The 21,529-nt window shown below is 41.4% G+C and overlaps 1 long non-coding RNA gene across 1 annotated transcript in view; it reads left to right on the forward strand.

The window, feature by feature from the left end:
* The window catches only part of LOC132846708 (uncharacterized), a 217,381-nt gene extending 198,799 nt beyond the window's left edge, over positions 1 to 18,582 (forward strand). Inside the window, exon 6 of the long non-coding RNA XR_009648541.1 lies at positions 18,296 to 18,582. This is a non-coding gene — a long non-coding RNA (uncharacterized LOC132846708). The remainder of the gene's footprint in view (positions 1 to 18,295) is intronic.
* Positions 18,583 to 21,529: the final 2,947 nt, after the last annotated feature.

Here is a 21,529-nt window from a genome sequence, read left to right on the forward strand (position 1 = left end):
ATATAGTTCCTACCCCTTGCTAATTGCACACTGTGGATTCTATTAGCTTGGTAAAGAGTAGACCAGACGCCTGGATGCGTTTCCTGCTTGACATATGAAGAAGGCATTGCTATAGGCAGTATGCATCCTCTTGACTCACATTCCATTAACTCATTAACTAAGGACACAAAGTAGAGTGCACTCCGATTTAGCCAAGAGAATTAATATGGGTGCTGGGTCAGTTAGGCCGCACCGACACATACACATTACTGTACCACAAAGTGAATCAGTATCTCTTTTAGATCTGTCAGGACCAAATCATTCCTGTTCAATAGCTGTGATAATGCAGCAAGTCTCAGTTTATAAATGCCGCCGTAGATTAATGAAATATGAAAAATATTACATGAGTGATCCCTAAAATTTGATTAGGTGGGTATTAAGCATTGGATTAAAAATCTGAATCTCTCTCAATGCTCATATTTTTCTCTCCCCACAGGCTGAAATTGGCACTGCCACCATTTCCCCTGAAATCCTTGCCCTCTCTTGATGCCTTCATCGCTCTCCTGTCCTTCCTCTCCATCCACGTCTCCCTCCCTCCTTCCTCCCCATTCCTTGGCCTGTCATCAATCTTGCTAAAATGACAGCCGACAGATGTTAGCCTTTGCAAAGATCAAATCTGTGGCTGGAGGGCTGCTCACTGTGGAGCAAGCTAGTCACTGGGAAGATGCAGGGCCGCAGCCGTGGTGTGCATACACATACAAACATGCACAGGCACAGACAGAGTCACTATGGCATCTTTATTCTTGGATGTGTTGTCCATGACCACACACACAAACTTATACACACACTCATACACATTTCATTCAGCAGTGACATGTAGTGCTGATAGCTAAATGTGATGTGACATCTGGCCAGGGCATAGGAGGGGGGGTGGGAGGGTGAAAGGATAGCATTGGAAGAGTGGAGGGCACACACACACATACACACACACACGCGCACACACACAAACTTCAGACCACAATCCTACACTCTATGTAGAATTAGAAAATATCCATGTGAAGCAATGCTCTTTATGTATTTCCATATAATGTACCTGCCTGTCTTTATTTAGCTGCTTCCGGCTAGCCTGCATGTTTACTTTAACATAGTTCCTCGTCACCAATCCAATTTGAGCTGTAATGACTCATGCAGCAGGAGAGGTGAAGCGATGGCCCTGTCCCTGCTGGCCATCGTCCCTTATCTCAGTCTGTGCCAGCTGCACTGTGCCTCAGTGAGTGTGTGTGGTGTGTGAGCGCTCTCGCTCTCTCTCTCTCACACACACACACCCCCACACAAACACACACACGCACCCCCCCCACACACACGCACACACACAAACAAACACACACACACACACACACACACACACACACACACAGTCTATAAACACGGAGAGCAGTGATGTAGCTATAGCACTCGGATGTAGATACTGTAAGTAGTTTGACTGAGGCCGGATAATGCTGAGCTCACGGTATTGCCTTGACACCCGTCCCACACCACAATACAATAGCTGTATATTAAGACTTATGATTGATTCTCCACTTTCATAATCTGCTTCAGTTCCATTGTTGGTGCGCTCATGAACCTTGACTATGATTCATATAGTTTTATGATCTGAAAACTCTGCCTTCAATCTTGACATAACTACTGTCTGGAAAATCTTACAACAGAGAAATGTTTGCCTGTTTTTTCTGGGGTTTTTTTCCAGATACATTTTCCTGCCATAAGTTATTGCTTAAGATAACACACACATACTCCCGCATACATGCAAACACAGGAAAGGTTTCCTGCTAACAGGGTGACAGGTCATGGATCATAGATCTCACAGTTTTGAGGAACACATCATAACCTAAAAAAATAGAAGGACTGGCTTATTAAATAGACATCTTTCTTCTTTACACTCACACAGATAAAAAAAGAAAAATAACAGACACAAGTGTGCTTTGTGGTTTGGTTAGCAAGTCAAGACAGGACAGATGAGAAATAGCATTGGAATGTGAATGGCCACAACTCTCCAATGGTTATGAATCTAGACAGAACAACAAAGTAGAGTTCATTGTTTGGGTGCAGAACATGATGCTTTTGACATTCTTATGTAAGGGGGTTGGATGCCTTGGGTAGTTGGGGTACAAAGGGAAGGACCATTTTCCCAACAGTCAGCGGCTGTATGTGACACATAGTGGAGCAAAGGTAGGGACACACACACACACAGTGTACATAAACAGTGGCAACTTTACAGTGTAATGTAACTCTCTGAATGCACATACTGTCACACACTTAAGGTTGACTCAGCAGATCTAAATATCCAGCACAGAGTCTCTACACTTAAACAAACATTACCATAGGAATGTGGGTTTCAATGAAACATTTCTCCATTCAACCTTGGCAAACTGTAAACCTGCAAAACCACTTAGCACTCATTTACACCTGCAACCCTGTGCACAGTCATGGCATTCTGTATATCGCATAAAGCAAAATGCCACTTCTATCCTGAATGGAGTGGTAGACTCCGCCCCATCCAGAGGGCACGAGGCCTCATGGAATTGTTTGATGGGGATAAACATGTCAGTGATATGCTAGGACATCTATCAGAGGACAGAGGGTTCCAGATCTGAACCCAGTTGGACATCTGTGAGAGATTTTGAAGTGTCTCTTCTTGACCCAAAACCTTACTTGGACACTTTCCTACCTATTTGCTATTTCATAAAATACAGTCATTTAGCAACAATGGTTATATGTTATGAGTGCTTCTATAATGTTAACATTTTAATCGTGTCTATTTATTATGATACTTACACACAAACATACAGAAAATTATGAAAACACATAGTTTGACATTTGAAAAGTTGCACATATTCATTCACTTTGTCAGTGTGTTTTTTAGTACTTAATATATTTGTAAGAGAATATAGCTAGGCCTGTGGTCATAAAGCATGTGACATATGACTGTCCTTTTCTGCTATGTATTGACCCACATGGGGAAAGTCCCGGTGATGCAGGAGTAAAGAAGGTTAGTCCAAGTGCAGGACAGGAAAAGAGAGACACCTGGGACTAAATATTGATTGAGCTCTGACATTGATTAAACTCCCCTTGATTCACAATGACTGGCCACTACTTGCATACATATAGATCCTCATGTGTCCCAAAAGAGAGCCTGTCTTTCTCTCTTTTTCTCCCTTTCTGTCTGCATTTCTGTCTCACTCAGAAAGATTAGGGCATGCTTCCTCCACCCTTACCTCCTTTGTTTTATTGTTGTTCTTTTGTGTGTGATTGCCATCCATCCATGGTCATGAGCCTGGATGTGCCATTGTTGTCTATTCTCGTTTTTTTTCACTCATTCTTTGACATTCTTGTCTGTCACTCAGGACAAGTCTCTCCAGCTGTAGATCCATTCGGTATAGAACCCATTTTTGTCTTAATTGCTGCATTCCATCATAAACCTCTCTGTCTTATTGTGACCTTAAGGAGGGTGTGTATATATATATATATATATATATATATATATATATATATATATATATATATATATATATATATATATGTGTGTGTATATAAACACGTGTGTTCTGAAGCGGGTTAATGAGTGTCCATGAGGGGAAGAAGACAGGAGGGGTGATGAGGGGCCGGCAAGTTCAAGGGCAGAGACATGGAATACAGACACATAAACATGGTTGATGGTATGCGAGCTATAAAGACGTAAAGGTTAGGATGAGGGCAGCCTGTACAATAAACAGCCCCCATTACCTGCTTTGTTTATACAGATAAAGAATCCACTGTAAAATCTCCCTACACTGGATGCAATGTTTAACCTCTCAGAGGACAGCTAAGGGAAATGGAGGCCCGAGAGGTGAGTCACGGAAGGCAGGCCTTCTACCACACACTCTGGGGAAGACTGGAAACAAAACACAAGGTGTTACTAATGACATTTACTAGCTGTCATACGTATGCTGATACTTTATTTGAGGTTTGGTGACTAAAATGAAGAACAAAAAAAAATCTTGATGGAGAGGGACAGACCAAGTCTAACATGTTGTCTCTTCCAGTGAGAAAGCACAGACACTGAAAACACATATACTCTCATTCATGTAAAAACATAACATGCCTGATGCATGCACAAAGATGGTCACTATTAACATGTCTATTCACTTAACCCATCGCAATGTGCATTATACATTAATCTCACACACATACTGTTACACATGCATGCATGTCAGAGTGGACTTTAACTTGGACTTTGGATAACTCTGAAAAACAGTAAGGACGAAAGTCTTGTTTTGTTTTTGTTTTACTTGTTTGGTCTCATTTAAGGCAGAAGAGTTCAGACTTATTGAAAGAAAAGAAGCATCTCTCTATCTCTCTCGCTCTCTCTCTCTTTCTCTCTCTCTCTCTAAGCAAGTACTCAGTATATTGTCTGTATTGATCAATGAAGGCAGCACTTGCTGCCAGAACAGTGAATATAGAGGAGGTGCAGTATATGAAGATATGAATATATTAAAATGGACAGGTCCCTACTGACACAACTTCATAGTCCTAAAAGTGAGCGAGAGAGAGAGAGAGAGAGAGAGAGAGAGAGAGAGAGAGAGAGAGAGAGAGAGAGAGAGAGAGAGAGAGAGAGAGAGAGAGAGAGAGAGAGAGAGAGAGAGAGAGAGAGAGAGAGAGATTGTACCCTTTTTCTCTCTCTAGCAGCCACGGAGATACAGAACTAGAAGGTGCACTGTAGCAATGAATCACTGTCTCTCAGCTGACCTGTGTGGACTTTCCACATAGCCACAACTCCAAAAAAAGGTTGACTGTGTGCATGCAACTTGAGGAGAAATTATATCTCCTTCATTAACAGCTGTTTTCTGATCTGTTGCAGTTGCTATTGATAGCGAAGGATAAGACTCCAGTAGCATTAAGAAGTCCCTTATGTGAATATTTATAATAATTATTTTCTAAATTTCTGTTATTACCATCACTTTAATCATGTGGCAATATGAATGCAAAGTATGAAATCAAAAACATCAGAGTTACAGGGTCAGGTCTTCGTTTTCTTCCGCAGTGTGAGTTAATAAGTGTCCAGTGCGTACACTAATAAGGTGTCAGGGTTCATTATAGATTTCTGCTCCCTTGTGCTTGCTCCCAGCTGCCCTTTCTTCACGTATGGTGTACCCCTATCAAGATGGTTGCCATGCCAGCCAGCAAGATTTGCATGTGTGTTATCTATTTAAATAAATTCTCATGGTTTATAACCACTATAATGCGTCTTAGCTGAGCCCAGCTCATTGCTAATTTATAGCCAGTCTAGTGTGTCTGCGGCTGATGACACCACATGAAGCATGGAGTCTAGACGACATTGAGCCCACTGTCCATGGGGTAATTGTTTTATGCAAATGAAAAAATCCAAGGGTGACATGTTCATTGCGCATCCGTGTAATTTGATTGAAGTGTGCTGTGACTCCTGGCAGCTGATTCTGCCCTCTTTTTTGATTATTACTACTGCTGAATTTTGGGTGCATGGTGATGGACTGCAGAATGGTTTTTATAGGACAGAGCAATACAAATGTCAGGTCTGAGCAGGGTAACATGGTGCAAAGCTCATATAAATATAAATCTCCACATACTGCATTCATGGTGTGATGGATTTATTCATGTTGCATGTTTTGGTTTACATTGGCATATAATCTTGCTGTATCGACACTTACAGATTTTGTGTATTGAACCAAAATGTATTTTAATAGCCATGCTGGTTTCCATGCAGGGGCACAGTGGGCAAGCTGTGCTCTGTAACCCTTTTGTTAAACGTCCTCAGGGTAGACTGAAGCAGAGTGTCATATGACGTGATGCCAGAGGTAGAGAGGTGCACAGAAGCAGGACAAAGGCAGACGACCAGTGCATTGTGGAAATCTTGTAATCAGGGAATTGGGGAGCAAAAGGGAATGGGTGAGCTCAATTTGTCTTCAGTGTCTTCTTCTTACCTGAATGTTGTACAAATCAGCTTTTCTCTTTGCTCTCTTTATACAATCTCTTATAGCTTAGGCGCTTTGGCAGAGCTATAAAAACATGTTTACTCCTGTGTGTTCCATTTTCACCTCTGAAAATCCTGAAACCCTGTTTGAAACCCAGTTCATGCTAAGTAGAGAGTAGTGCAGGGGCTGTTGGGAGGGGTGACCTCATTCTCCTGGGAGAGGTGACGAACGACAGACCTCCTCAGTGCCTCGCCATGACCTTTCCTGCTGCCCTGCTCTGCATATGCAGCGCACAAATAATGGCCCCTTTAATTATCAGAGTAACCATCATGCCACAGCAGGACAGGCAATCATAAATCTTCCTGGAGAGTACACAACACTAGCGGCTATGAAGAGAAGGCCCAAATGCCTCTCTCTGATGAAGACCCCATCCTTGATCTTATGATCCAAAACCCTGATGGTTGATTTGGGCAAAACATTTTTAGAACTCTCTTTTTCTATCTATATCTCTATCTCCTTTACTGTCTTGGCCTTACAGCTCTTTTATCTGTCTGGCTCTCTCTACACATGAGAACATGCAAACTCTGAGATAGAGACATAATGGGACATAAAGTACCAGCCTAAACCTCTGTGTGTCACCAAGATCCCACCATGCACTGTGGGTCTACCACACAACCAACACAAGCAAATCATTTTAGTATACATATTATTATTATTCATTCATTCATCTTCTACCGCTTATCCGAACTACCTCATGCGTCATTGGGCATCAAGGCAGGATACACCCTGGACGGAGTGCCAACCCATCGCAGTGCACACACACACACACACACTCATTCACTCACGCAATCACACACTACGGACAATTTTCCAGAGATGCCAATCAACCTACCATGCATGTCTTTGGACCGGGGGAGGAAACCGGAGTACCCGGAGGAAACCCCCGAGGCACGGGAAGAACATGCAAACTCCACACACACAAGGTGGAGGTGGGAATCGAACCCCGACCCTGGAGGTTTGAGGCGAACGCGCTAACCACTAAGCCACCATGCCCCCACTATTATTATTATTATTATTATTATTATTATTATTATTATTATTATTATTATTATTATTATTATTATTATTATTATTATCAGATGACTGAGTGTGCAAACAAGTCACTGGTACAAATATCAACTATTAAATTAGCAATAAAGCACTAATTAGTTTCCTGTTAGCGGTACATACAGAGTGTCTTCATTAGGCATTTAACAACATGTTCTATATCTCAGGGGGCTAATTCTAACTAGTCTATATGAAATCCAGGAAGAATACTAAGACAAACATGGGGCACACACACATTCACACACACACACACACACACACACACATATTCACACATGGTCCAGAGACAGTAGCATTTTACTCTGAAGTAGCATTTTACCTCTGTGGCCTCTCAACAATTGCTTCCAGCACAAACATATATTGCACTTTCTCTCTCTCTGTCACACTCACACAGACACGCATACACACACACACACACACACACTCACAGAACACTTCCACCAGCGTTATCTGGCAAAAAATCTGAGGGGAGAGAAATGTTGCGGTCCAAGTTTTAAATTTAATTTCATGCTGGATTTGCAGTGCTCATCTGAATTGCATGTGAGCTGATTGTAATGGGCTTCACTCCATGGCCCCTGGAGAGACAGAGCATAGCTCCGCTGCCCATGACAGCATCTCTGCAGCTTCTGGAACACCCGGTGCGTGTGTGCCTGTGTGTGTATATGTGAGTGAATCAGGAGGGGGCTGGGGTCATTTTTCAAAAGGTCATGATCAGGCCTGCCCCTAACTGGCTGACCCAGACAGCTCACCCTATTCAGCTCAGTGTACACATCCACTGAGTCTGTCATTCCTGCACAGAGTGCAAGAGAACATGTTTCCCACCCCTCACCCCAGCAAGAGGCACATAATCACACTACGATCATGCAGATTCTGTTTAAACCCTGTGTTTAGTCCGATTATGGACTTATAGTTCGCCTCCAACACTTGTCTGCTCTTTGCAATCAAGCTGAAGGATTCAAATCATTAACGCATCAGCAGTTGGTACCTGATTATTTAATCCAGGCTCAAGGAGGAACAGGAGCCTTTTCCTGTATAACAAAAAACATTAATTAGCATCCATGCAACTTTTCAGAATCGTAAAATGACAAATTTAACCAAATCTGGCATCCATTGACACTGATAATGTAGTTAACTATATAAAGCAAGTCTCGTTTCTGTTCTGGCACTGAGGTGGTGGAATAAATTTCCCCTAGTGGTCCGGACAGATGAGCCATTAGATATCTTCAAACAACGATTGAAGACATACTTCTTCATGAAATACTTGAACTTGTATATGTGTATGTAAAAAAACTTTGAACAGTGTTTTAGGCTCATGGTATCTTAAGTCTGTAAACTAGTGAACCAGAGTTAATGTATTCAATAATAGAGACTTAAAAGCACTTTTTGTACGTGGCTCTGGAAAAGGGCATCTGAGAAAAATGCTGTAAATGTAAATGTGTAAATGTAAAGCAATAAATCCAGCAGTTTATAAAGTTTGTTGACAGAAACAGTATTAGACAATGCAGCTAATTAAAGCTAGCTGTCTTGTTAAGCAATTAACAACATTGTATGATTTGAACATTACAATTATGTCTATAATTATTGTCACATTTTCAGATGATTACAAATGATGACAAATACAAAAAGTAGTTGTTCTTTCATTGTCCGCATAGGTTTGGTGCAGGTTTTATGCAAGATTCCCTTCATCACCCAACCCTCCCATTTTAACCGGGCTTGGAACTGGCACTGAGAGTTAACTCTTTAGTGGCTGGGTTAGCTCCCTGCCTGGGAATCAAACTTGGGCCACAGCAAAGCGAGCATGGGATCCTGCTGCTGAACCACCAGGAGGTGGTAATACAAAAAGGAATATCCTGTTCTCATAAAAATTTGGTCTAATTAGCAGCTTGTATATTTGTTGAGTCATTTGTCTTGTTTTCAGTCAACAGACAAGTAAAAGCTAATAAAATACAGTCTATAATCTCTGAGCAATATGTTTAAGTTAATTACAATTATAAAGTCCATAATTTAATAAATTAGCAATAAATTAGCAACCTTGCTTTGGAAAATGTAAGTATTTAAGTTAAACACGCTAGTTAATGCCTAGTCTCTAACCATGCTAGATACTGCGATGGTATAACATTTCTAGAGCATCAGTTTCAACACTGAAAGTTCTACGCTATCAGCACTATCACAGTGCTTAACCGTAACATTCCTTGTTGCTGGTGTGGTTGTCATTGCTTGCTCAGCCTCGGGCATCCATGATAACTGGTGTAGGGAGGAGGAGAGCTTGTGTAGAGGAGCGGCGAAGGAGCTGTATCCCCAGATGAACTTCCAGAAGAAGTTTGAGAACCCCAAGAACTGCTGTACTGTAGCTGCTTCAAGCTACAAGGAGCAGGGTACTCGTAGTGGCCAGTGGGGGTGCTAAAAGCCATAAGTGACTTCCAGGATGTGCACTAGGTGACATGAGTGGCAGGGGTAGCGGTTCAACAGAGAAGCAAGCTAGGTGAGGCAGGTGCAGTTATCGAACTGAGACGGGATATAGTGTAAATGGTGGAAGTGCAGGGAAAGTGGAAGCAGTGGGAGGAGTCGAAGTGGAGGACAGACTGAGGCGTTACACCAGTTCCTGGGTTACAGGTCCTGAGTCCATACATGCTCTGAGCATCAACTGGGTCCATGTCTGGCCACATGGCACTTTCAACACAGGCAGTTGAGGACCCAAATGCAATACACAGGCAAGAGATCAAAATAAAAATCTTTAATGAGACAATAACAGTGGCAGTGTCAAAACAGGCAGGAAGGAGAGGATCGGCAAATAGTGTCAGAAATGGTGGAGGGTCAGGGAGAGAAATGGAACAGGGAGAGTCAAATAAGGCAGGGCAGGAACAGGGAGAAGACATCAGCACTAGGACTAAACATCAGCACTAGGCAAACTGAGAAGAACATCTGGCAAAGACAGTGAGTTTGTGGAGTGCGTATAAAGTGCATACCAGGAAGTGATGTCACAAACATGGAAGGTTTAACTTTGGTGTATCTTTGAAGCTACAGTCTAAAAGGTAATAACAGTCCACTTATGCACCATAAAGCATTTTAAATGTATACAATAGCTACATTTTCAGATGAAATTTACTTAGTTGTTAGATTTCCACTCCAAAACCTCTGTACAGTAAGAGATGTGGCTTCACAAGTATTTGAAAAGTGGGCATTTCTCAGTGTGTAAGCCACAGAACAAAAAGCATAAGGGGCAAATGGACATTTTAAGAGAGCAAGACAGAAAGACAATAAACAGAAATAACAGGCAAGGTTTGTCTGAGGAGTGCGAGGGGATGGAAGGAGCACGTGGAGTGGCTGGCTGCAGAGTGACAGGGATGAATAGCAGGGCTATGGGGCGGAGCGGCCTGGCCTCTTACTGACCCTGCTCTGGCCAGTGTGGGGATTCAAGAGCACAGAGTAAACACACTGCTGGCCTTGTCAGAGACGAGGCCCTGGGGCTGGCTTATATCACACACACATTAAACTCAGAGCAGGAGTCTGCATGGCAAGAACCAGAAAGACAAACTCTCATTGGATTGTGCTGAAGCTCTTAGGCTACTTTCATGAGACATGTGATTTTGTGTGTGTGTGTGTGTGTGTGTGTGTGTGTGTGTGTGTGTGTGTGTGTGTGTGTGTGTGTGTGTAGAACTTAACTTCTCTCTCTCTCTGCATATGTATTTTTTTTGATGCTACAGAAAATTACCTTCAATATTAATAATAGTAATATGATGAAATAATACTTGATATCATTTCACTCCTGTTTTTATTAAAACATACTGTCATTTACATGTCATGTAAAAGTGATTTAATTAAAAATGAACATTTAAAATAATGGTTAGTATAAAAGTTAACATTAAAAGAAGTCACAATAAATATTGTCCTGCCTTTTTTTTAACATAATTTAACCATGTGTGTTGTTTTCAATGACAGCTCAGCTTGTTTTGATGTGAATATACTATTTTCCAGTGTAACTCTTTATTTGTCAGATTTCTGCAACCACAATAAAGCTATAATCCACAAGGAGAAGAATATGCAACTCACAATTACACATACATTTAATCTGGGCTCAATCAGAGATGTCATAAATCATCAAACTGCCAACTAATAATCATTTTCAGCCCTTCCTCCTTTCTCAAACTGACTGTCCATCTCTGTTCCTTCTTTTTTTTCTTCTCCTGTCTAGACACCTTTATGCTGAAGTAAAGCAGAGAGGCGGCCAATTACAGAGGTTACAAGTGGTGCCGCAATTAAGGAAATGTAAAGATCAGCAGAGTTCAGGGATTAAAAAAGGCCATCAAAAACCGAAAGCCCTATAAAAGTATGAGTCATAATTTTCAAACAGTAAAGTTGTGCAAATGGCCATGTCAGTGATAAGGCGGCTTTTTTATGTGCGGAGCAGGCCGCAGCCTGTGTAAAATAATTTACTTGTGCTAACAGTAAACAGTATTACATTAAGGTGATTGTTTAACCCTTTTCTTGTTGTGTTTATGGCTTTCTGACAGCTCTAGGTGGTGTGAAAGGAAGATGAAAACACTGCTGATAATGTGAGATGTTTCAAAGGTTGCACACTTGCACTCAGCGCTCGATCTCATCCACCCCAGAAAGGCACATTGGTATCTTAGGTGTAGAAATTCACCTAGAGCTTGAAGAGACTGTCGCTGTGCCTTGAAAAAAAACCTGAGTTCCATTTAACTTAAATTTTAAATTGTTTCACAGGTACCAAATGTTTGACTCAGCACTTTGGCATCCCACAGCGATGGCTGTGGAAAGGAGAGTTGTCATGGAAGAGCTTTGAGCCCTTCTCGGAAGAGCTCTGCTAAATCCATTGACCTCTGCTGGACAAGGACTCTCTGTCTACACATACAGTATGTCTCTCCCTAGACTTCTCTCTCTCCAGGTAGAGTGGAAAAAAGGGGAGGGAGTCAGGAGGATAGTATAGTATCCAGGGACCAGCAGGAGGACAGGATGATATATTTGGGAGGGTGGAATAGCTGTCCTGTTGGGATAGAGAGCAGTGGAGTCTCAGTACTCAGTGGCCTCATAAACAGAAAAGGCTGGCCCCTGACACACTCAGATAGAGCGCAGACATACTGTAGATGGACAAACATGCTTTAGACACACACACACACACACACACACACAGAGCCCCTGGCTCTGGCCTGTATAACCTTGATTAAGTTACAGTAAAGAAAAGGAGGTAGTTGTAGAAATGTGTTTATGTTGTATGAGTGTGTTACTGCTCCTGCCAGGATACCCTCAGCTGCTCCACCACCACGTCCTGCGCACTATTTTATCTATCGCCCGTGTTCTGGAGCCAGTGCCAAAGGTCACAGAGCTCCATGGGTGGCGATGCAGCTGAGAACTGCCAGCGAGCCTTACTGTATCCAGAGAAAGACATGTTGCATGTTGCATGATGCGTGTGTGTGTGTGTGTGTGTGTGTGTGTGTGTGTGTGTCCTTTCTTTTGCTATTCAATCATTTGCTTTTACCTGGTGTTGTTTTTTTGTGATTCAAATAAAATTTTGGTCCACCATCAGTGTCACACAGACTTTACTCTGTGGAACACTTTTTTTTTCCTAGATTGTCTTAAAGGATGTGGTTTATTTGTGTATAGCTGTGTGTGAGAGAGAGGACATGCCAGCTTGCCTGTCTTGCCGGCTGACACTAAGTGCAGGACAGTGGTGCTGAGCGGAGCTCCCTTAAGACGGCTCATTAGAAGAAGAGCTGTCTGGTGGAATGGACAGTAAAGTTGGGAGAGGTCACACCCCCATCCTGCTCCACTCTACTGTAAACAAGCGGAAAGGATTGTACTGTTTTAAACTGACACGCTCTTATCTTATTAGGAACAAAGGACACCAAACTATGTGCACTGACATCTACGGTCATAAAGAGAAGCTTAAGTGAGTCTCTCATCGTCCTCTTGTTTTTCTTTGTGTATCTTAACGAGCGACTGCATGTACAGGGTTTCGTTTCATTCGATTAAAAGGCATTGTTCACGCTCTTGTGTTGCTAATACGTAATGTAGATAATACCTAATGTTGCATAATTATGCACACACAATTTACATCCAGTACCATTATGTTAGTTGGAGCTTCACCTTTAAAGTATGTGCTTCGGCTAAGTTTCTCCCAGCTAGAGATTCATTAGTTTTTGGCCTCTTGCTGTCTGTCTTCGTGTTTGCTGACTGCTTGTGGAAAAAGCCATTTAGCCCGTTGAATGTCAAGGTTAGTGTGCGCTGTCCTTGTCATCCGTCTCGGCGGCAGAAGGTCAGGGATAAGCTTTCCTCAAATGGGCAACGTCAAACAAAAGGGAGGCTGACTTAACTGGCCCAGAGAAAGAAGACCTTCTCTCTCAGTCGATAAACAATCCACTGGGCAAAGGCTCGCGGCAGCATTAACCCTTGCACTACTGTCTTTATGTGTGTGTATGTCAGAGACAGACCGACAAAGGAAACTGTAGAGGAAGGATCATAGCATAAGAATAAAGACTATGCACACATACTCACAACACTGATATAAAACACTCACAGCATTTAGTTACTATATTTGCTTATTAAAAAGGTTTAATAAGCGTGTAATCGTCAAGCACTGATGAAAAAAAATTAAAGCTAGATCGAGTGATTGTTGGTGGAGATATTACATTCTATCAGTTCGATCAGGTAGACAGACGTGTGTCTCTGGCACCTCTAATCCAAACAGGCATGAAAATGTCATCTCCCGCATGGTCCAAGCCTCATCTTCCTGCAAGCCTGCTTTTGAATCTTATTCAGCCAAAGGCGTTTCTGCAGCAGGAGAGGCTAATAACAGGCAAAATGGCTGATACATGCCCGACAAATATGCAATGCCGTACTGTCCTGTCACACAGGGGATATCACACATCAGCACTGACCAAGTGGTAGCTCATCCTCACACACAGACACACATGCACATACTCTACACACAACCCCAGGTCTTTCACCGCCTTAGATCATCACATTTCCACATGAGCAGTGTCATTTAAAGTAATGAACGCTGAAGGGGGGGAAAAGCTACCAGGGTACTTCAAACACTCTTCCCTGTCTGTCTGTAACTGGGCTGCATTTCTGGAGCTACTTTAATGTGGAGGGTAATTAAGGTGGGAAAGAGCCCACAGACATGTGTGCCCATTCTGCAGTCCCCACTGCACTCTGCATATTTGCTTATTTATTTTTTTATGACCTGAGGGTAGAGTGACCATTAGAATAAATGGAAATGAGTTGTTCTGCTCTCCCTTGGATAATGGGTAAAAACAGATACTGTAGTGCTCCTTCCTTGATATGAATATGTTTGAAAATGTTAGGTAATAAAAAATATGCTTGGTGACCATTCAATCTGAAATAGAGATCTCACAGAGAAGGGATCACAGTTGTATGGACAGAATAAAAAGGAACAAGAGACAAACATTGAAGTGTATGTTTATCTGTGGTGTCTTTAGTGTTCTATGTAACTAGAACAGTTATATTATTATTATTATTATTAGTAGTAGTAGTAGTAGTAGTAGTAGTAGTAGTGAGTGTGTGTCTTCTGTGAGTATCAACAAGTTTTCTGGTTTCCTCCTAAACCTAAACAATAACACACACAACCCATCCCCCACCCAAAAAATAAAAAAATAAAATCACAATGTGTGTAAGGCATAAATATGCTTTTAGATCTGCGGTGAACTGGCATCCCATCCAAGGGTGTATTCCCACCTAGTCCCAGGCCAGACTCTATATCTACTGTGAACCTGGTCAGGATAAGCAGTTACTGAAAGTGAGTGTGTAGCTGTAGCAATTGCAGTAGCAGTGTTATTGATATTCCCAAGCTTAGGGACTGTTAGTGAAGACCAAGTACAACAGTCAAGAGTCAAGCTCGAATATTTAGGACGTTGAGGCCACATCAAGTTTGAGTCCAAATAAAAAGCAAGGTAAGCTAGTTGGCTTTTGTTCAAAATTCATTCATTCATTCATTTTCTACCGCTTATCCGAACTATTCTTCGGTCACGGGGAGCCTGTGCCAGACGTCACTGGGCATCAAGGCAGGATACACCCTGGATGGAGTGCCAACCCATCGCAGGCACACACACACACTCTCATTCACTCACACACTCACACACTACAGACCATTTTTTTGTTCAAAATTGTTTGTTGCAATTATTTTATTTTTTATCATTATTATATTTATTTTTGCAGATCCATGCTGGTTGGCTGTGGTGTTCTTGGGGCCATCAGCCAACAATGGTCTCAGTAATCTCCCCTATGTCACAGGCTTATTCTCCACATCTCACTAATGGCATGTCAGTGTCCACCATGGCTGTAGTCATCTTAAACGGATGACTGCAATTCCAGCGGCGGTCACGTAGCAGTGTATTCCCAGTGTCACCTTGTCATTTGGAGACTGTTTGTGCAGTACTTCAGTAAAATCGAGAGACGTGTGCACTGTTCCCGATGAAAGATCTCGTTTTCCCCCTTCCAACAAGAAGGTCTGAGCAAACACAATCGGTCTCCTTCATTAGCCTTCCTCCTGCTCTCTGTCCAGATACTCCCTCTCCTCCCTTTCTCCTTCTTTTATCCCTCCCACCCTCCCCTTAGCCCTTCACAAGGTTAATGTTTGCACAGATGAACTTAATTAAGTCTTTTTCAAATGACTTTGGCAGTTTGTGTGTTTTAGGTATTTAGGGAAGAGACAGGATTATTATGCTTGAAGACAGGGCCTAATGTGAAGCACTGGGCCTTAGCTTCCTGTCTGAGGATAGAAGAAATTAGTAATATATATCTTCTATCTAGCTCTAAATATAGCTATTGCTCAAACATTCTGCATAAAATATTTTATTTAAAATGTATCAGAGATTGCTCGTTTCTCTTTGGGAAGGATTTAAATGACAGATAGAAGAGTCACCACAGCTTTATTATGTGGTAATAAAACTGGCAAAAGCTCAGCTTTTGTCAAGCAAACTGTCACAACAAAGCTACCTGTCAGCTGTAAGCCACCCTTAAGCACCACTGGCCAAATATCACCACAAGTCTTTTCTTTTACTTTTGGTTATATTTGAAGGCTGGCAGAAGAAAATAATTGATTGGCTGTTCAGTAAGTTTTTACTCAGCTAGTAAGCTGGTGAGAAGACAAAAAAAAAGTGAGCAAAGCAAATAATTGACATTTTCAAAACAGCACAAATTCCCATTTGAGATTTTCACCATGAAACACGGAATCTCGGTGGCATTAAAATAAAAAGCTTTTCTATATCAAAACCATGTGAGCATTGAATGGTTAATACATGAGAAACGTACTAGACTAGAAAAATAATTATTAAGGTGTTGATGTATCCTGATGCAAAACAGTGAGTCACTTTATTTTCCAATAAAAGTGACAACATAGTGTTTTATATTTCTTTTATTTCATTGTCATTTACCAACAATAGCATTTTATTAATTTTATTTATTAAAGAACAACAAACCGTATGTTTTATCAGTCTGCACACGTCTAAAGTTATACAGTTAGTTCTGCTTATCACTTAGCAGCTAAAAATTGTCATGGCTACATCTTATTTCTTTTGAAGTCCATAAGGTCAAAGGTCACAGGTTGTCAAGTTACAGAAAAATTGACCTACTTCCATAAACGTAAAACGTAAAGGAACAGCTTTACTTCTGACTGTTACAAAGTGTTGACACTATGGACTCCTGCCACAAATGCTCAATCGATGTCAGTGCACAGAAAACACAGAAAACTTAAAACATATCAACAATTACACATTTTGTCCCTTTTCTTTGGTGCTGTATCTGCCATACATATTTTTCCAGTTTTTATGTAAGTTGTTATCAGAGAGTGAATTAATATAAACCTGTGGTTTGAATTACAGCCTGATCTACTGTCAGAGTTACAGAAAAGCAATCAACAATGATCAACTCTGATCATTCAGAACAGAGTAGTCAACAGTGCTGTGGTATAATTCACAGTAATATACTATAATGATTCATACTAGTATGTAGTGTGCTATTTTGATATATTTTTAGCAATGTCTTTCTGACAGACTTGGTCCTTTATATTCCTTTAGTGTTTTGTGCACATTGTGAGTACTTCCTTAAACACAAATGTGTGTGCAAACTGCTAAAGTGCAGCTTTCCGTAGAAGACAGGGCGAAATCATTTGTCTGTCTTGTTCATGATAGTTCTATAACATTGACTTGGTGTGTCATAGACTATAGGCATCAGTTATTTGGCTATAAACAAACAGAAGTCAGTTTAGCCTTCAGATTCTTCTATTATATAGCAACGTCCTAAGCCCTGAACATCTTACAGACCAAGCAAAATTAAATACTTAATAATACTACTCTGGATGTGGCCTTGTAGCTCATCTATTGCAACGTGCAATGATAAGTTGATATATTTAAAAAAAAATTATTTGTTCACTTCCTATGCAACAATTAAATGACACACTTCACCCAAAAGATGCAGCAGTTGTAAAGGCATGATCGTGCTGAATAAAAAGACTTCTATAACTAATAATAATGCTTTTCTTCAAGGCCTCTGACCATGAGATGGCCTTTCTGTGGGATGTTGCTCTACTTTTCAAAATGAGCAAATAAATAAAGCTGGCCTTAATAATGACACAGCTAGCCTGTACATGGATCATGTGAAGGGCCTGAATACTAGTCACAAGGCTGCTCACCCGAGGCAGGACCTTGCCTCTCTGTGTCCTTTTGAAGAATTAAAGTTCAGTCTTTGGCCCAGCTACAATTTTCTTTTTTTTCCTTCCTTGTCATGCTTTGCAGTTGATCTTTGACCTGCATGATGGAGAGCTTTAGGGCAGCAAGAAAAAGGTGCTGAGGGGGTGTCTTATATAACTCATTCTCACTATAACCCAGTCCTGAGCTGCTCCTGAACTAACACACTTCTGACAGTTTCCTAACACTGCCCATGCCTCTGTGTGCCTCAGAATCACAACCTGTTTTGTTGCATTAATAAAACTGCATTTATGTGTCTTTTACATTAGGGTGAATGGGATACAATTATCTGGGGTTTTATGTTATTCCTTTCTCTTTTGTCCACTGATTGTAAAATCACAGACACACATATTTTGGCTGAAAAGGTTCGCTGTGTGCTAATTGTGTGTTATGATGGTTTTGTGCTGGTGGATCTTGTTGTAATGAAAGTCTGCTGGTGAGGGGATGTGGCTGAGCCGCTGGCCGTCTCTAATTGTTTGTTTGTGTTTATTGTTGCAGAAGTGAGAGAAGCCACTGGATGACACATGCCAGAAGAGGTTAAATGATCTGCCACTGGAACCGTGCATTAATTACAGCATCCAGGTGCCACGTTACACTTCTGCCTGCACCTCCGAAGAATTGGCCAAGGATTTTTTTTTTGCATCACATCCTATCGCACCCTTCAAAAATGGGCTTGATTTTTCTTTCTTTAGAAACTAAATAGCAATTCTTTTGTAATGTCTGTAGGCTGGGTCATCTATCATGGTTAGCTATTCATATCTGAAATAAAGGATGTGTCTGCTTCATTCTTTTTTGTCGCACATCTACATCTGGGTGAAGACAGAAGGAGGAGAACTATTATGCACAGGGTGGGAGGGATGTCCCTTTAAAATGTCTGCAGGGAGAGAAAGGGAGAGTGAGGGACAGAGGGGAGGGAGTGGGTGGTTTTAGGGTGTATGTGTGTCTGCGAGGGTGATAGATGAGGGCACTATCCCCTCAGATCAAAGTAGACAGCAGACATGTCATGTTGCCCTCCATAATCAAACATCTCTACCTGCACAGGCTCTGTCCCAATGCTGCATTCCACCGTAAATCTCCTCCTTGTCACTTTTAAATTACAGAGATTTATTTGCATATGAACATGCCAACTGCAGCAAAAAAGGTGAAAAAAAAATGTCTCTTTATCTTTTTTTTTCTGACCCAACATGGCAGCCGCTGTTGGTGTGAGCTATCTGCATATCCCTTTTGTGTAGAAGAAGAGTGGTGATGGTGACAGTCCCTGTATAGGGAGAGAGAGAGTGTTAGCAACAATGGCACCGACAGCTCTTACAGCCCAATCTCATCTGTTCCAGCCTTTGCACTCCTCAGAAACCATTTAACTTTCATTAAACTGTGTTTGATATCAGCTGAAAGAGAGAAATGCAGCTGACTTTACCGACCGGTAATGCTCATCTGCTCTCATTCATACCACTAAAGTTGGGTTTCTTTTTTCCCCACCCTAATGCTCTCTCTCTCTCTCTCTCTCTCTCTCTCTCTCTCTCTCTCTCTCTCTCTCTCTCTCTCTCTTTCTTTCATACTGGCTATCCTGTTCCCTGGCTTTTCTCTGTCTTTCTCTCTCAGGAACAGGCTGGCTAAATAGGAGACCTTTGAAGCTGTAGTTGGTGCTCAAATTCCTATGTGGCTTTGTACCAGCTTCATAGTGTTGAAACAGTGATTCATGTACTGCTCATATAGCCTCCATTAATTTCATGTAATGTAGCTTTTATCTCTCTGGCTACGAGAACTATCTTCAGTCCTGTCACCCTGCCCAGCATCTTGCTCGCAGTTCTTTTTTCCCCCTCCTCACCCCCCTCTCATGCTTGCTCCTTTTCTTTTCTTTAAGGCATATGTGTCTTCTATACGCAGGTTTTTTCTATTAAAGATAACACAAACTTCAAACCCCAACTGGAAAAAAATGGAAAAAAAAACACCTTGGTGTCGGATATAGCCTGGGGGTGAGACTTTTAGATTATTTTTTTTATTTTTGTCCATTGCACTGGCTCTTTGGCGCAAGCAAACAGATAACGCTTGTCAGGATTGGCAGAGACTGGATCATAGACGGAAGGAGTTAGCTTGAGTAAAAGAACTGCTCTGTGGCGAGGGGATCCCTTGCTGCTTCCACATGCCCTCTGCTTGACTCAGGACAACTTTGCTCTGACGGAGTGTTTTGTTTTGCTATGTCACAATAAAATCCCCCTCTTGTTTCTCTTTTCTTCTTTCTGTCTGTCTGTCTGTCTCTCTTACTCTGTCTCTCTCTCAGGAATGTCAGAAGGCGGCTTCCGCTTATGTTAGGCACACTGTCAATCTCCACTAAGATAAGACCCCTGCTCTGAGACATGGAAATGTCAGTGTTCAAGTTTACTATTTTGCAAGTTTGAATGCAGAACCATAGACTACCCTGGTCCATAGTAAAGGTCAATACCATGACAGCAGCTACAGGATACTGTTCCTTAAGTATTCTGTCTTTATTACTTCTATTTTCTACTGTGATTTTACTGTGAAATCACAGGACAGCTAAAAAACAAGCCATTGCAAATTTGCTAATTCTGGTTGTTCTAGTTGTTTTATTTTTAGTGTTTATCCTTCTGCCATGAAAACACTCACGATCAAGGATTAACTCTTTCCAAAATTGGACAGAATTCATATGGTCATCATGATCAGACATGGCTTTAGGTAAAAACTCACCTAGAGACAATAGCCAGGCATTGGTTGCTATGCTACTTGTGAGTTTCTTTTTTTTTCTTGCTATAGATATTAGTTTTTATCATGAAACCAACTTGAAATAGCCTGATACCCAGAGGTAAGTTGGAATTAAAATATGTTGGAAAAAATAATAATTCTTTGCCTAAATAAGCAACAATATATTTCAGCCTCATGGTTATCATTATCAGTATATTGGTCTTTCACCCTGCTGAAATATCTAGCTTTAGTCTGGCCTGATTCCTACTTAGTGTACAAGAGGACCTGGGTTCATATCCCGGTCAAGCCCATGCTACAGATGTGGTGGCTCTATGGTAAAGGCTTCGGGTTACCGATCAGAAGGTTGGTGTTCAAGCTGCAGCACCACCAATGGGAAGGCCCATAAACCTCTGTGGTCTGGGTGCTTTGTCATTTCTGACCCCAGCTTCCTAATAATCTAGGATATGTGAAGAAATTTTTTTTACTGTGCTGTAATTTATTAAAGTCTTTACAATTAAAGACTGCTGTTGTTCTTCTTTAAATAAGTTTCTTGTAATATTTTTTTTTCTACCATCACTTACCATCTGATAAAATGGTCTACCAGTTTAACCAGTTCAGCTTGTGTTTTGAAAGTAGCATGTGCAGGTTTTAATTCTTCCCACACTGGGCTGTAACTACAGAATTGGCAATGTAGCATGTCAGTCCCACTGTGTGTTCTCTATGTGCTGTCTCACTAGGACACCTGGGTCCCAGCAGGCACAGAGTCATAAAATTATAATAAGTAGAATGGTATATCCTGCATATCAAACATTAAATCATTATTTAGAAGAGTATATAGCATGTGTATGGAGCTTCCTCTGTCTGCTTTGGTTTTATATTTAATGTATAAAAGCTTCAGAAGCTGTTTAGTTATAAGTGCCTGCTCCTGCTCTGTACTACTTAAGACAAGGCAGCAGTAAAAAGTGAGCATATTGGTTGTGGCCTGTGCCAAGCATCAACCCTCTGTCTGACTCTCCCCCTTTACCCAGCCTCTAG

This window comes from Tachysurus vachellii, chromosome 6, assembly GCF_030014155.1.
Source record: "Tachysurus vachellii isolate PV-2020 chromosome 6, HZAU_Pvac_v1, whole genome shotgun sequence".
Taxonomy (NCBI): Eukaryota; Metazoa; Chordata; class Actinopteri; order Siluriformes; family Bagridae; genus Tachysurus; species Tachysurus vachellii.